The sequence below is a fragment of the Lissotriton helveticus genome, chromosome 4_2 (assembly GCF_964261635.1).
Source record: "Lissotriton helveticus chromosome 4_2, aLisHel1.1, whole genome shotgun sequence".
In the NCBI taxonomy this organism is placed as follows: domain Eukaryota; kingdom Metazoa; phylum Chordata; class Amphibia; order Caudata; family Salamandridae; genus Lissotriton; species Lissotriton helveticus.
The window spans coordinates 80,997,011-81,011,499 of record NC_136064.1 but is presented as its reverse complement, the minus strand read 5'-3'; the positions used below and the strand labels follow the sequence as shown (position 1 = coordinate 81,011,499).

The 14,489-nt window shown below is 47.9% G+C and overlaps 1 long non-coding RNA gene across 1 annotated transcript in view; it reads right to left on the bottom strand.

Moving 5' to 3' along the window:
- The window catches only part of LOC144752044 (uncharacterized), a 404,282-nt gene that overhangs the window by 311,435 nt on the left and 78,358 nt on the right, over positions 1–14,489 (bottom strand). The gene's annotated exons all lie outside the window — the stretch shown is intronic.

Genomic DNA, 14,489 nt, shown 5'->3' with positions numbered 1-14,489 from the left:
TGTGTGACTGAGGCGTTGACCCAACTGGTCGAAGGACCGAGAATGCGAGAAAGTGCGACAACATGGTACCTCCTTTCTTCTTTCCTTTTTCTCAAAGCATGTCCCCTCTACCCTGTCTAATGCTCAAACTGCATGATTACAAGATTCTAACGCAGACCCGTGAATGCCTTTTACTGTGTAATGCACTAAATAGCCTTTCTTGAATACACTGCCACCCTCTCTGTTGCACGTGTACTATTTAGCCTGCCGTTGCACTCTCTCTCTCTCTCTCTCACTCTCTCTCTCTCTCTCTCTCTCTCTCTCTCTCTCTCTCTCTCTCTCTCTCTCTCTCTCTCCCTCTATTTTTGCACTCCCACTCTTCCGAGTGGTTAGCCCCGAAATTGGCAGACCGCCACCCCTAGCACACCACCTAATTGGCTTCAAATACCGTCAGTATTTGCACAAAAACTTGTCTTTAATACAATCACCCTGAGGCCGCGTCGTTACCTCTCCTTTTCCGCTAGAAGTCAATGAACCCAGGTTGGGCCGTAAGGGAAAGGACAGGTAAGACGACAGAGGTTCCCTAATCTGACCCGAAATAAGGGAACTACATGTCAACGGCTCCTATGGTATAAAACAAGGACCTCAGAATACGCGACCCTCCCCTCCCCGAATTGTCGCAATACCCAAGCCGGAAAAATGATCACCCCCGTTACCTCCCCTGTATATGTCCCTGGTTGTTTCCCATAAAACCCCTGTCCTTCCTAATTAAGTAATCGGGCTGTAAAAGGTTACGTAGGACCCAGAATGATGTTTTACAAGGTTAACAGACTAAGTCCAAGGTAAAGAAATCATCAAAATGAACCCCGTAGTAGTTGAAAAGCAGGATGCATCAATAGAAAGGAAATGTTTAGCCATGTTCGTCTCTCAGCAAAATACCTGTGTAGTAACTAATTGTAAAGGAAAGTCATAGTAAATCCAACAAACCCGTCACCGGTCATTCATATGCCAGTTGTGAACACTAACATAACGGGCATTTTTATTCTTTGCCTGGAGCTGGGAGAGAAATAGACTTTTTGATTATCTTCATCTGCAAACTCTCTAAAGACTGTCTTTTCAAACTTGTTTAAGGGTACTGCTGTTGGAGGAGAGAAGGACCGGATGTGGGAGCACGAGGCCTGACTGCAGACTAAGGAACACCTGCGACATTAGCCAAGGCGAGACCACGACAGAAAAGAGCTGCAGGACGAGGCACTGTTTTCGACAACATGAGAAGAAAGGGTCGACCTGATGCCCCTGCTCGATGTCCAGTGTCTGTCGACAAGTCCCCGCTCTCTGAATTCGGTCACACGCCCGCCTATTTGAAGTCTCTCGTTCCCCTAGTTTGTTCCTACTTTGGCCTTGCTCCATCCCCCTTTTCCTCTGACCTACCCTATGGACTGTTTTGTACGCTCTTCTTCCATTTGAACTTTCTGACAATCACCTCAAAGGACACAGGGCGAAAAGGACCTTTCCGACCAGAAACGCGAGGAAAGGGTCGCGCCCTGCAACGCAGAACTTAGAACAGAGCTGGACTCGTAGCTCCACCGCCGGTGCTCAACAGCGCCAACGAAAGGCAGCAAAGAACATTTGACATCCCCAATCGCCGTTTCTGCTAGACCTCATTTCTCTCCCAGCCGCCATTGTATTGATCATGCTCCAATCCGAACCTGATATATATGTAATCACCTGCCAGTATGAAATGTACTTGCTGCTCACGCTACAGAATCGTTTTTGTATTACATTCCTATGACTTTCCTGCTGAACAAGTTTTATCAAAGTTTATCAAATAGGCCCACCTCCTAAAAACTAGAAATGTTAAAATGTATTGTTTACAACTCTTTTTCATCTAGGGTTCCTACCGTTTTCTTTCTCAGGGCCACCACAGTAGAACCGAATAGAAAATGAACCAGCAAGATGTCTTGAATATGTTAAAGGGAGGACTGTTGAAAATTAGTACGTTTTGGTGAACATTATCTGCGCCATCTTGCCTCTTCCCCTGATGCCACACTTTTGTCGTGCGCACCCGCCATCTTAGATGCCCCGATCAGAACGAACCCTTTTACATGCCGCTGGCCCCTGACATAGCCCTTCGCCTTCACTAAGCCTGCACGCTGACCACCCCCTGCTTGCACCTGCCTTGAGTCATAAACCCCTCTTCGGCGCTGCTCTGCCCCAGGCCCCCATCCTGTTCCCAGCGCGACACCTCCCTGCTTCCCTTTCATGATCTCCGGCCCTTAGATGCAAACCCCCTTTTCCCCGTGTGCCCGTTTTGTCTTCCCCGTTCCCAGGCCGACACCCAGCTCTGCCGATACCATTCCTTGCCCCTCCCCGTACAATAGGAAGCGTCCCCCATCAAAGGATCCCCGGGTTGATCAAAGCCCCCACTCCATGAGACCCGATCAAACCCCCCACATTCCGTGAATCGGCGGAATATCCAGCTGCGTGATACTCATCACCTGTTATGACTAGGGTGGGGATTTCAACTGTAAATGTGTGTGGGAACGGGCCCCAAAAGGGGATTCCGGGAATGTCTTTCCGTATATCAAAGCTTTGTCACATGTATGTAAACTGTAATAAAAACCACAAACACTGTATATAAGGGGCCAGGCCTCAAACGTAAGTTAGAGCACCTCAGAACGATACCTTCTGTCCGTTTCGTTGTGTTCTCCTCCGGAGAGAATAAAATCCTTGTTTCCTGCTTTCCAGTCTCCAGCGCCTGCCTCTTCATTTGATTAAATAACTAGAGGGTCACAGAGGCAATACCGCCGGGCAAATATCGATTGTCCCCGACCCGCCTCAGGTTTTTACACCTCCACTCTACACAATGACACTCTATGACACAACAATATGACATGATACTCTATGCCACTCTATGACACTGCACTCTATGACACTCCAATCTATGACACTTTGTTCCACTTTACTCAACGCCACTTCACTCTACTTCACTCAACTCTGTGGCACTCCAAACCATGCCACTCCATTCTATGATACTCCACACTATGCCACTCCACTCTACGAAACTCTACTCCACGCTATGCCACTTTACACTACAACAATCTACTTCACTCTACACCACTCTACTCTACCTCAATCTACGCAACTCCCTCTACACCACTCCAGGCCACTTGACGCTACTATACAATACTGTACTCATCATCATCATATAAACTTTATTCGGTTTTACAGCAGAAAACCATAAAAGTTACACATTTACACGTACATAAAGACAAGAATACATTAAACATGGTTAAAAAAGTCAAACCCACTACACAGTTTATGAATAAAAACCCAGTATCCAGCCACCCCAAATTATTAAAAGGGTGAAAGTGCATCGTGCCAGAAGAATAAAACTTCCTATTACATTAACTTAGTAGCGCAAGCTAAGCCTGCTAAAATTATATAGCAAACCTCGATCGACCATTGTCTACACATCCACACATGCCCTGAATTTCACAGTAGCTTTTATAAACCCCACTATAAAACCAATGCAGTCCTCTTTCATCAATTGGAGATACGTAAGGGCAGGATGAGCCTGCCAAAAATTCATTCTTTTTAAAATGGGAAATAAAAATTGCCTTCGAGGGGTTTCATACAGCTTACATAAAAACATAAAATGTAGCAAATCCTGCGGAGACTGTCTGTCGCAGCCGCAGGGATCTAGCACTTGACCTCTACTATAACCTTTAGGCCTTGCTAACAAGAGGTGAAAAAGGTTCAACCGAAACCTAGTAAGTAAAAACCTCTCGTTTGACGATAAAGACCAGGGCCGGACTGAGAACCAAAACCGGCCCTGGCAAAGTGCTCGGCCGGCCCCCTGGGGGTGTGACCGAGCTTTTTGCTGGGCCGGTTTTCGGCCAATTTTGTTACAGGGCCGATTTTGCAGCTATGCTGCTAAAACGGTCCTGTAACAAAAACGGCCCACAGGGCCCCAAACCGGCCCCCATCCTTGCGGCGCACCGGGGGATTGCCCGGTGCCCGCCATGGCCAGTCCGGGCCCGATAAAGACCCCATAAGATAAGGTTCTGTTGTCGGAGTTGGTTTTAAGCATTAAAAGCATATGAACACTCGGTTTCAGCAACTCCTGTGCATCCCTGTCTGATTTCCTTGAAGTCAAGAAGGCTTCCCTGATTGTTTCCACATCCTTCTTGACAATGGGTTCAGGCTTAGAAAATAGATCAGCACGCCCACCCCTTCCAGACTGCTTTTAATGTATTTAAACCAAGGGATTCGGATTGCATAATCGAGGGACATACACTCCCTTAAAACTAAATTATTAAGGGATAAATCTTTATTCAGCCAGCAGTTCAGCCAAAACACCAGGGGGTGTAGCGCTAGGACATCACTTAAATAGGGGACCCCCAGTTCCTCATGGACCGCTAAGTTAGAGGTTCCGTGCGGAACACACAATAGATACTTCAGAAAGTCATTCTTGGCCACTTGGAGAGAATCCGCAGCAGTATAACCCCAGATTTCACTGCTATAGCTAGCTCCACACTACGCCACTCCACTCTACGACACTCTACTCTACTCTGTGCCCACCCACTCTACAAGACTCTGATCCACACTATACCATACTGACTATGGGGCATATTATCAAGGGATTTATCTCTGCTTTTTTGGCTTTAAAAGCCAAGAAAGCGGAGATAAAATGATCTCCCTATCAGCAACAGGGTGCTAACATGCAAATTTGCATGTTAGCACCCTTTTTCTCTACGCTTCCCCTTGCATCTCTAATGAGATGCAAAGGGGGCGTTCCAGAGAAAAATAATGGCAGAAATGTTGTTAAGCGACATTTCTCCTATTATCAAAGATTTTGCTTACCCTGTTAGTGATAAAAAAGCAGCGCTAACCGCGGTTAGCGCTGCTTGTTTTACACCTGGTATTTTCCTGACTTAGCCATGATATCCTATGGAAGGTGGATATCATGGCTAAGTTTGTGAGCCCCTATCATCAAGCTAACGCCAAACTTCGAGAGATTATCGTTGGTTTTCCAGCGATAATCTCTCATTTGGCAGTTAGCGCGAGGATTTTTATCACTTCTGAGATAAACCTTGCTCATAGCAAGTTATCTCTGCGATAATTTCCGGCGATGCTTAGCGTTAAAAAATTAGTTGCTAAGCCTCGTTAGCGATAAATATCGCTAATCGTTGGTAATATGCCCCTATATTCCCTCTGCAACACTCCATGACACTCTACTCCATTCTATGTTACTCCACGGTAATTTGCTCCACTCTATGCCACTCTACGACACTCTACTCCACTGTACGCAACTTCCTCTCTGCTACTCGACTCTACTGCACCCCACTCTACTCCACAAGACTACACTCTACTCCTCTCTACACCACTCTGCTCTACTCCTCTCCACTCTACTCTACAAGAGTATACTCAACACCACTCTACTCTACACCACTCTACGACACTCTACTCCACTGTATGCAACTTCCTCTCTGCTACTCGACTCTACTGCACCCCACTCTACTCCACAAGACTACACTCTACACCTCTCTACACCACTCTGCTCTACTCCTCTCCACTCTACTCTACAAGAGTATACTCAACACCACTCTACTCTACACCACTCTACGACACTCTACTCCACTCTACATTCTTCCACTGTGTGCCCTTCTACTCCATGACACTCTGCTCTGCTCTACTGTAGTCTACTCTACTCTACGCCACTCTATGCCACTTCTCTTTACGACACTTCCCTCCCCTCTCCGCTAATACCTTTTAACCATGCTGAATAGCAGCCACCCCGGTGTACAAAGTGGCTAAAACACATTGGCAAAGCCAGTAGCTCTTACACAGGCGAGACTAATTGGCTGAGAGAGCGCAAACTGACCTAAATGTATGAGTGCATCACACTTACCCGTAGTAAGCACAAATCATGAGGAGAAATGCCATGAGTGCTAGTAGTATCTGCAATTATATTCTGAATGTATAGCTAATGTAGAGATTTAAGAAGAAGTGGAACTAATACAGAAATGTGTGACACTATATGATTTTATTAGATGTGATTATTCCTGAATCCATGTCGTGTAGCTGCTAAAATGTAAGATGGCATGTGGTTAAACGCAGAATGTGGTAGGCCTCAGGGCCAGAGCTAGAAGGGAAGGGGAAGGTGTTTCTTTTCACGATATGGATTGCACTAATGTTTTGGTCATTGCATTAATGGGCCATGATTTATAGATGTGTTTACTGAATAATAGAATAAAAGTATTAACATGCTTTAATTAATGAAGAAGTTGAATGCTATAATCATTATGAGAAATGCTGTAGGCCTGAAATGTTTTAACATTGATTTACACGCACTGGTCTGGGCCGAGAAATGTTGCGAACCTTTTTGGAAGTCTATGAGAGTTGGGATCTTGGCTGCAGATGTCTGTCTGCAAGAGAAAAGGGGGGATCCAATTATAAATAATATGAATAGAGGTCTGTTCAGAAGACGGCCCAGACATGGAGGAGGGTTCCGGAATGTTTTAAGGGGTATCAGCGGGCCGGAGAAGAGTCTGAGAAGCAAGGTCAACTCCAACGTATGAGGCCCAATACAAAGCAGCATGGAAAAAGCCAGAAGCTACACCACGTGAGGGGCGTCTCACGAGGGGCGTCTCAAATGTTATTGACTGTTTTGTATTAGGGACAGCACCCCTGGGTGGAGTTAGAGCAGATGCCTGAGGACCCTTTAGAGAGCGGATGGGTAGGCAGAGAGGGGTCATGACTGGAGAACTATAGGTTTTCACCAAGAGACTAAGAGTGAGTGACTTCCCTTGGGGGTCATTCACTGCTGACACCTTTTGTTAGGTTGAGACTTGGTTAAGTAGGGATACCATCTAGAGCAGGGTAGGGACAGCCTAACCTGTGTGTTTTTCCTCCAACTTAAATGAAGGAGAGATCTCAATATGCGTCAATGCTGATAGCTTTATTATTCTTAGAACTTGTGTTGGTAATTTCCGTTGCTCGTCTGAGGGCTTTCAGAGAGCACATGTATGTAGTTGGACCTGTGTATCTCGTGAATCTCATTCTGAGATGCCTGTATTTGCAGCTTATCCTAACCTTACAATAAACTTTTGAAAGCTAGAAGTTGTTTGTGATCTTTTGAAGCGGAGTCCTTTATTGGGTGAACTAACTTGGTAAGAGATGCACTTTCTTCCCTCAATGACAGGCAACAAAGGTTCAGTCGACCAGATCGGGGTTTAGATCAATAGTGATAAGGTATCGATCAAAATCTCGCCCTTCCAGTTGGTAGCTATAGAGGATGGTTGCCTTCTTGAGGACGGTGACCTAGGCCAGGTTAGCTTACCCCAAGGCCCCTAGAGATCGATGATCGGAAGAATCGCCCGCCGAAGAAGATCCGGATGACGTGAGACAGAAAAAGCAGCAGTATCGGTCGAGAGTGAGTATAAAGGGTCATGCGTGTTAGATTGCGGTGTTTTTGTATTGTATCTATGTTGTAATGTCTGGCGGAGTTGAATGTCTGTAGAGTGACTGTGGAACAGGTTGTGAGCGCGCGCAACCGGTGGAAATCTTAAGTTCAAGGAGAGCTTAAGTGGTTCGGGTGTATCGGACACCCAGAGTAATTGTCAACTAGTGTGAAGGGGGTCATGAGGTACCATTGATCACCCGAAAGACCGAGATAGGGGGAACGTAAGAGTGAGTGCGTGAGTAACGGACGCTGGTCGGAGGTTACTGTGTGTGTAAGCAACCTATCAGAGAGACGATAGACATTTCGTCAGTTGTGTTGACAATTACATATAGACTGTGGACGTACAGTCGAGGGAAGTGACCGCTTGGTCGGAAGTAGTCATTTTTCGGTGTATGAATGGGACGCATGCATGACCGGGAGACGAGTTGAGAAAGGAGGGGTGCTGCTGCGAAGCGGAGAAAAGTGACGTCAGGAAGTGTCGCGCTGTGATTGGCCGACCGGAGAAAGACCGCGCTGTGATAGGCCAGCTAGCAAAGACGTCAGAAAGTGTTGAGCTGGGATTGGCCGACCGGAGAAAGACCGCGCTGCGATAGGCCAAGGTAGCAAAGCCGCGCTAGGATTGGTGGATTGTCATCAGGAAGTAAACAGAGTAGCGAGGCTGGATATTGTGCGTATAATTATGAAGTGTTTTAAATGGCTGAGAGCGGCGTTTAAAAAAGAGAAGCGGGGATCGGATGAAGGGGAAGAAGCCCCGCCGGAGGGTACGCCGGCTCGTTACATGGCAGTGAATGTTGGGCTGCATACGATCCTTTGGATAACAGAGTGGAGTAAGATTACGGAAGGAAATGAGGAACTGACGTTCCCGAAGTACGGGACGTTCAGATTAGAGGTGTTACATCGATTAAAATCAGTCATGACCTCAATGAGACCCTTGCCTAGACCGACTCAGTTTGAAGCCCTTGATGCATGGATTAGGGCAGCGCATGTAAAGAATATGAACAGACGACAAGAAAGGGTGAAACGATCGGTAAGGGCAGTACAGGATGCCAGATGGGATGCGGATGCTAAAAGATGGAGAGTGCATAACATGGAAGTCAATAAACTGTACCCAGTGTTAGAGGTGCCCGGAAATAAAAGCCCCCTAGAAGAAGATGATGAGAGCGAAACAGAGGACAGCCTGATAAACAGATTATTGACAGACAGGCCACCCCCGTATAATAGAGCAGGGGGAGAGGTCGAGCATAGTGAAAGAGAAAAGGGGGGCAATGCAGGAGAGCATGGACCGCTTCCCAGTTCAGAGTGGGATCCTGAGGCAAAGAAAGAGCTGTCCCAGCCTAGTCAGGTGCAACAGGTAGTCGGGAGGTTTGTGGTACAAAGAGCGCCGGAAACGGAGTGCGCCACATCCTACGCATTACCAGATGCACTACAGGTACCTGTTACCATAGGTCCTATAATATCGATATATGACCCAGAGAGAGCAAGAGGGGAAGAACGGGTACGGAAGGATGGAGAAAGAGCAGAGACGGCAAGGAGGAACGATACGATCAATTTCCCAAGTCAGATGCCGATACCAAGAGAGTGGAGCACCCCGGTGCACACAGCAGGGGATCCAGGAGGGGATCCTGGGGGCCCTAGATGGCCAGTGGATATGAGGGGATCTGGACGAAAATCCTTTCAAGAGCTAAATGAGTACATGAAGAAGTGGGATGAGGCAGTGGAGGCTCACAAGAGCATCATAGCTGCGGAAGCTGGAAGGGAAAGTCAGGACAGCAGAGCTCGGACTCACTGCGGGGCTGGGGAGAGCAGCCCGGAGTGGGACTGGAGAGAGAGAGATAGTAGGGGAGTCACCCATTGGGCCCGGAGTGGAGATAGAACGGACCTGGAAAACGGGGGCCCCGGGAGTGGAGGGGTGGCGCGCCCAATACTCAGTGAAGGGGAGAGGAGAACGCAAGAGTACAGAAACAGCTTTAAGTGTACCCACTGTGTGCCCGGCACCAGAGAACAGAATGGGAGTTGTGAGAGGTCGCACCATAGTCCCTGTGATGACGGACACGAGCGCAGCCCAGGGAATATGGGGAACCAGGAAGGATCGTATCGGATACTGAGCGATACTAGGCAAAGGGAGAGTAGCAACCAAAGGGAAAATAACAGAGAGGCGTACGGTGAAAGGAGAGAAGAAGGAGAGAGTGGGCAGAGCAAGAGTGGGGGTAACAGGCCCGTGTTCCATCACCTTCCAAGATCGGATGGCCGAGCATGGGACCTGGAGAGATGGGAGCAAGGGAGAGCACTCATTAACTCTCCCGAGCCCAAACGTAGAGCTCGGAGTTGGGATGGTAGGGAGACCAGTGAGCCCCCTTCGAAAGACATATTGCGAGCTGAGATAAAAGCCAAGAGACTCGATGTCGCCAGCTTAAGGTCAGACCTGGATGACATGGTAGATGGTACCCTGCCTTTAGAAAGAATGGAAATGTATGAGCAGGATGAAATACTGTATATGGCAAAGGACATCACTCGAAAGGCGAGAGCAATCCATGAGAAGTTAGTCGAACTAGCAGGCAAATATATGGTGGACCTGTCAAGAACCAAAGCATTACAGGGTAACCACAGGCTACATTACACAGATCGAGACCTAGATGAGAGGAGAACGATCGGGCTGAAAACGCACATAAGGGAACTGATCACTGGAATAAGGACATGGAGGGCACTAGATAAGTGGGAAGAGAGGTGGTCCAAGAAAGGGACCGTCAGGAGAAGCACGCTTGGTACGACACCAGGAAGGCTGCAGGGAATAGGAGCATACCCTTTGCGCGAAGTCGCAAATGGGAACTATGTGCATGTCCCTTGGAGTAGGGGAGATTTAGCTGCTTTTACCACCTCCTTCCCCAAATTGCGGGAAAACCCAGTGGAGTGGTACAAGCAAGTTGAGAGATTTGTAAAAATCTCAAAGGTCCTATGGATAGATCTGAACACGCTGTTTGACATTGTAGTACCAGGAGATCTGTGGACAGCATGCAAGGTTAGCGCTGAGTGGCCCACAACGGAGCCGGAGAGAGATGCTAAGACTAATGGGCCGTCCGAGATTGTGATGGCAAAATTCGAGAGAGTGATGACTTGGCTGAAAGAGAAAGTGCCAATGCAAGACATAGATTGGGTCAGAATAGACCGAACTAGACAGGAACCCAAAGAGACAGTCCACGAATATTACGAGAGATTGCTGAAGGCGTTTAAACAGTATAGCGGTCTGGATGTAATGGATCCAAAAGACATAGGGCAATTTGTGTCCAAGTTCGTCCTGGGACTGAGACCGGATATTAGTTTAATGATTCAGCAACACTTGATTTGTTGGCAAAATAAACCCCTAGACGAAATACTGAGATATGCCAGGTACTGCTGTGATGAGATAGACTCCAAGGCTAAGAAACTAAAAGAAAAATTGATGGTGGTACAGATGCAGGCAGCAGGGAAGGGGGGACAGCAGCAACAGCAGCAAGGAACAGGTACAGGAGGAAAGAAGCAGTACAGTCAGAACAAGGGCAATGAGGAGAGTTCCACCTTTAGACCCAGAATAGACATAGCTGCCTTGAAGAAAACGACTAGGTGCCACCAGTGTAACGAGGTGGGACATTGGAAACGCGAGTGTCCCTACAATGTAGAGATAGGAGAACAGGAGATAGAGGAGGAAGAGGTCCAGAGCGCGCCTACAAGAGGGGTGACGCCATACCAGGGAAAGGTGCTCAAAGGGGGGGGGGCTCCTCCCCGAGCCCAGTTCCCGCAACCTCCCCGAGTAGGGACTATGGGTAAGACCTATAGACAGATGCCCCTGTTTGTAGAAGGAGAAGAGTGCTATTATGTGGACCCATTAACCGGACAGAGAGTGGAAAGAGAAGACTGCACCCTCGGGGCAGCCTTAGAGGTGGACCAGAGGGGACCCTATGTCGAAGCAGAAGTAGCAGGGTGCCCCACGACATTTCTGGTGGACACAGGAGCCACTAGATCCACGATCAGATCAGCTGCAGTTCCAGACCTGCCCATGTCTGGAGAGACCATACAAGTGGTGGGGGTCGCAAACAGGAGAATAACCAGCCAATTGACAGAACCGGTACAGGTGAAAATAGGGAAGTACAGCGATGAGCACCAGTTTGTGGTTTGCGATTCAAGTCCTGTGTGTCTGCTAGGCAGAGACCTGTTGTGTAAATTGAATTGTACAATATACTGTACACCTCAGGGAGTGGAGGTATTGACCAATGATGATGACGCAGACTTCAAAGTTGCAAACTCAAGAATATGCGTGGAGCTGTACCCTACTTTGACAGTAGATGAGCTCCCCTGGGACTTGAGAGAGACAGTGGCACCAGAAGTATGGGACTTCACTGGGGAAGAGATTGGATTGGTCAAAGGGGTGGACCCAGTGAAAATTGTAGTGAAACCGCATGCTGAGTTCCCAAGAACACCCCAATATAAATTGACTCCAGAAACGATTGCAGGCATAAAACCCGTGATCGAGTCCATGATTAAACAGGGAATACTGAAAGAAATCGTGGGTAGTCCATGCAACTCCCCGATTATGGGTCTGCAGAAACCAAATGGGAAATTCCGGATAGTGCAGGACCTCCGAAAGATTAATAACATAGTCGTTTCGTGTTGTCCAGTGGTACCGAATCCATCAGTGATACTGTTTCAGATTCCATTCCAAGCTGAGTGGTTCACTGTGATTGATCTTTGTCAGGCTTTCTTTTCGATCCCTCTGGACGAAGAAAGCCATTTTCTTTTCGCATTTAAGCTGGAAGGTCGCGTCCTAACATGGTGTCGTATTCCTCAGGGGTATACAGAAAGCCCATCGATCTTCAACCAGCTTTTGAAGAAAAATCTTGAAAGTCTAGTGCTGCCCCAGAAGTCAGTTCTGGTCCAGTACATAGACGACCTCCTCGTGGCGTCAGAAACAGAAGAAGCTTGCAGGGAGGACTCCATTGCTTTGTTAAATCACCTAGCTGCCAATGGGCACAAGGTGTCCCCGGGAAAGTTGCAGTACTGCCTGACAGAAGTGCAGTACTTGGGACACCGAATAGAGAAAGGCAAACGAAAGGTGTCACCAGACAGGATAGAGGCGATCATGAAAATGAATGCGCCTAAGACACAGAGAGAGGTCAGGATGTTCCTAGGGATGGTGGGTTATTGCCGACAGTGGATCGCGAACTTTTCACTGAAAGCAAAGCCCTTGCAAAAACTGACGCATAAGGAGGTGAGCGATCCGGTACCATGGGACAAAGACTGTTTGATGGCATTCCTACAGCTGCGAGAGGACCTGTGTCGTGCTCCGGCATTGGGAATGCCTGATTACAATAAACCATTCTTGCTTTACTGTTGTGAGAGAGAAGGTTGCGCGTTGTCTGTGTTAGTCCAAATCCATGGGAATGCCCGTAGACCGGTTGCTTATTTCTCGGCTACTTTAGACCCAGTAGCCGCAGCGTTGCCCGGATGTCTCAAATCCGTTGCTGCAACGGGTGTCAGCATTGAGAGATGTGAAAATATCGTCATGGGGCACCCGTTAGAGGTGTACGTGCCCCATTCTGTTGAACTGTTGATGACCAGGACCAAAACACAGCATCTGACCAACAGCAGGCTCACGCGCTATGAGCAAGTTATTCTTGCTGCAGAGAATGTGACCCTCAGGAGATGCTCTGTTTTGAACCCTGCCACCTTGATGCCACTCCCAAATGATATCGAGGATGATGATGAATGTACAGACCATGACTGCCTCGATGTGACTGAACTATGCACCAAACCCAGACCCGACATCGTAGATGAGCCACTGACCGACCCAGACGAAATTTTCTTTGTCGATGGCTCATGTGTAAGAGACGAAGTTGGGCAGTTGAGAGCAGCTTACGCTGTTTGTACAATTACTGGAGTTGTGGAAGCTGGGTGCCTGGAAGGAGTACACTCCGCTCAGGTAGCCGAGATTATTGCCTTGACACGTGCTTGCTTGGCAAGCAATCAAATTCGAGTCACCATATACACCGACAGCCAATATGGTTATGGGGTGGTTCATGATTACGGGCAGTTATGGTCTCAAAGAGGGTTCATGACCTCTTCAGGCTCTCCCATTCGCAATGGAGAGTTTGTGCGCCTGTTGTTAGAGGCGTTGCAATGTCCAGCAGGTATCGCAGTTGTAAAGTGCACCGCACATACCAGAAATGTGGACTTCGTCTCGCAAGGCAATAGATATGCCGACGAAGTCGCGCGGTATTGCGCGGAACAAGGGTACTCTTTCACAGAGGTGGAAGTGGGTGGAATAAATGTAAGGACTGAATTAGCCATGATATTGGAAACTGTTGATACTTGGGACGAACTGACAAACATGCAAGAAAATGCTCCTGATTTTGAAAAAGAAACATGGGAAAAGGCAGGATGTGTAGTGGGTGAGTCCCATTTTTGGGTCTCAGCAGATGGCAGAGCAGTGTTGCCCAATGAGATGGTGAGCCCAATGGCCAGACACATACATGGTCCCGTACACCTAGGGAGAGACGCTATGCTGAGAGTGTTTAGACAGACCTGGTACAATCCTAAGTTTAGAATAGCAGCAGAAGCAGTGTGCCAGCGTTGTGTGACCTGTCAGCAGCTGAACGTAGGGAAAAGAACACCAGTTGCACTGAGCCACATAGGAAGGTCTGGAGGTCCATTCAATCGAATGCAGATAGATTTCATTGAAATGCCGAGGTGCAACCGCCTCCGCTATGTCCTGGTGGTTGTTTGTGTATTCTCCAGATGGGTTGAGGCATACCCTACACGTAGGTGCGACACCCTCACAGTGGCCAAGTTACTGCTTAGGGAACTCATTCCGCGCTTCGGGGTGCCGGCCTCTTTGGAATCAGATAGGGGAACGCATTTCAACAGCGAGCTTGTGAAGATGATTTGTGCGGCTCTGAACATAGATCAGAAATTGCATTGCAGTTACCGACCAGAAGCCTCAGGAATTGTGGAGCAGATCAATGGCACGATCAAAGCCAGAATTGCAAAAGTGTGTTCCTCAACGACCCTGAGT